The sequence below is a fragment of the Condylura cristata genome, unplaced genomic scaffold (genome assembly GCF_000260355.1).
Source record: "Condylura cristata isolate star-nosed mole 26May11 unplaced genomic scaffold, ConCri1.0 scaffold00017, whole genome shotgun sequence".
Taxonomy (NCBI): Eukaryota; Metazoa; Chordata; class Mammalia; order Eulipotyphla; family Talpidae; genus Condylura; species Condylura cristata.
This window is the reverse complement of record NW_004567118.1, coordinates 42,124,016-42,127,295: the sequence shown is the minus strand read 5'-3', so window position 1 is coordinate 42,127,295 and position 3,280 is coordinate 42,124,016.

Sequence of the window (3,280 nt, the reverse complement as noted above, 5' to 3'; positions counted from 1 at the left end):
CAGCTAGTGTAATCTGATTTTAGAGTCAGTTTTCCAATGCTATTGAAAAGTTCATCCTTTCCCCATTTAATTCATTATGAATTCATTAACTCATTATGAATTCATAATTAAAATGCATAATATTTTGATTGACAATGGGCCTGACACAAGAGTAGCCTCCCTTTGTAGCCTGCAGTAGGCTGACTTTGGGTAGCTATACTTCATGATGTTTGCACAACTCAATCATCACCTAACTGTGCATTTCTCAGCAGGCATCTCCCAACATTTAGATTGTAAAGACATGTCATTCCATTAGTTATAACTACACAAGAAATAGCCATAAACCTCTAGAGGCATTCAACAATAAACCTTCCTCCTGTAGCTGCAAGTGATTGGAATCTGTGCCCTGGGCTGGGGCCTTTCTCGTGTCTCATCCTCCTGGGACTTAATTGCTAGTCCAGGGAAGCCTTTCTAGGGAGTGAACAATGACAGCATCTTGCTTCAAATCTGCTAACATCCATTGGTCAAACAAAGCAAGACAAATGGCAAAGCCCAAAGATGGGGAATTATTTTTTTTTAAGATTTATTTATTTGTGCATACAGACCTGGGGTACAGGCCAGAGGTGCCAGGGCGGCGAGAGGCTTCACCAGAGACAGAGTGGGGAGCAGAACAGGCAGATTGAAGAAGTACACTGCTGAGGGGAGCAGCGGGCGGGTCAGGAGAGGTCTGCCATGCCATGTGGTCACCTCCGGGGCAGGCGGGAATCGAACTCATGAGGAAGCAGCTTTAGATTCTAAGTACTGTGCTTTAACCCCCTGCGCCACCAGCGAGGGCCAGATGGGGAATTTTACTTGCCACTGTGTGAATGAATATTTCAAGAGTCATGGCTGAGGGTGTGGACACAGGATTTTTTTTGTTTTAATTGAAAAGGGGATTTCTAAAAAAAATTTCTGCTTCTTCTGATTGGTTGTTTGGATACATTTTATTTTTACTTTTTATTTAGAACTGATTTTGGTCTTGCAGAAAAGTTGCAAAAATAGTACAGAGAGTTCCCATATGTCCCTCCCTCAGCTTTCCTTAATGCTAAACTATAGACAATTTTCAAAATGGGGAAATTTACACTAGTAGGATACTATTAACTAACCTATAGTCTTTTCAAGATTATTGCATTCTTTTTTAAAAAAACAATGATGTAACAATAAATTTTAAAAAAAGAAGCTAATGGAGATAAATATCAGTTAATCTGTGATGAAAACACAATATAAAAAGAGTAAACACTGCACTCAGTTTTTGAAAAAATAAACTACATATGATGAAAAGAAAAACTATTTATTTATGCATACAGGAGCTGGGATATAGACCAGAGGTACAGTGGGTAATAGGATTCACCAGAGACAGAATGAGGAGAAGAACTGGCGGAATAATTGAAATGCACTGCTGCAGGGAGCAGCAGGTGAGACAGGAGAGGTTTGCCATGCCATGTGGGTCTACTCCCTGGCATGGGATGGAACTTGCGCTTCAGTGGCTGCAGAGAGCTTCTTAGTGCTGAATCTTAACGCCTTGCACCACCAGAGAGGACCCTAATTATATTCCTAATGCCAGTTGCTACTTATATAAACTAAATGCAAACTTGTGACTAGTGAAAGAGTTCTGACAGTAAATTCTTTTTTTTTTTTTTAAGATTTATTTATTTATGTATACAAGAACTGGGGTATAGGCCAGAGGTGTAGAGGAATGAGAGAATTCACCAGAGACAGTGGGGAGCAGAAAAGGTGGATTGACTTTAGTCAGTACACTGCTGAGGGGAGCAGCAGGAGAGGTCTGCTGGAAAATGAACCCATGCTTCAGTGGCTGAGAATCTGACAGTAAATTCTGTGGCACTGTTTCCTAGGTTCAAATCCTTACTTTGATTATCTAATAAACTCTTTGTCTATCATTAAGATTTTTATTTTCGTTAACACTAGTAAAGTGTCTCCTCACCTAGTCTGTCTTTTTCAGTGTTTTCTTGACTAATCCTACAGTTCTGTTTTTCTAAATTCACTGTAATATCAACTTGTCTGACTATATAAAATAGCTTGCTGTTATCTCCATGGAAATTGTATTAAAATTTCAAATTAACATACGTGGAACTTCCACCTTTAAAATGTGCAGTCATTCTGTCCCAAAATAAATTTCTTTGAATCTATTTCATATCTGTCAGCAGTGTTTTAACACTTCATTCATATAGCTCTTGTTATATTGTTAATTTTGATCTTAAATAATTAATCTTGTTTGCTACTATGGTAAATGATGTTGTCTTCTTATTGTTTGTATGTAAAGTTATTTGTGTGTGTGTGTGTGTATGTTAATACTAAATCCCGCTACTTCACTGAATTTTTTTATTGCTTTAATTAATTTTAGCACTGATTTTTCTGGGGGCTTCTGGAGTATAATCATATGATCTGCAAATATAGTTTTACTTCTTCCTTACTCATTCTTAAGCCTGTCACTAATTTTGCTTATATAATAGTATTAGTTAATACCTCTGGTATAAAGTTGATGAGTAGTGGAGAGTACACATCCTTGTCTTATTTCCAATCCTAGAAGAATTGCTTGCAGCCTTTGCCCATTAAAAAACAAAAACAAAAACAAAAACAAAACTAGAGGCCCTCCCTGGTGGCGCAGGGGGTTAAAGCACTGCACTAAGAAGCTAAAGCCACTTCCGCATGAGTTCGATTCCCGCCTGCCCCGGAGGTGACCACATGGTGTGGCAGACCTCTCCTGGCCCGCCCGCTGCTCCCCTCAGCAGTGTACTTCGTCGATCTGACTGTTCTGCTCCCCACTCTGTCTCTGATGAAGCCTCTCACTGCCCCTGCACCTCTGGCTTGTACCCCAGTTCTGTATGCATAAATAAATAAATTAAAAAAAAAAAAAAACTAGCTTTAGGGCCCCTCCCTGGTGGCGCAGTGGGTTAAGCACAGCACTAAGAAGTTAAAGCCACCTCAGCATTAGTTTGATCCCCACCCTGGAGGTGATCCACATGGAAGGCAGAGCTCTCCTGAGCATCTCTGCTGCTCCCCTTAGCAGTGTACTTCATCAGTCTGCCTGTTCTGCTCCCCACTCTGTCTCTGATGAAGCCTCTCACTGCCCCTGCACCTCTGGCTTGTACCCCAGTTCTGTATGCATAAATAAATAAATTAAAAAAAAAAAACAGCTTTAGGAACCAAGAAATCAATCTTCAATTCCTACCTTGTTGTAGATGTTTTTCATGAGCAAATGATTACTTATTCAAAGGCTTTCTCAACTTCTATGGTGTTGATA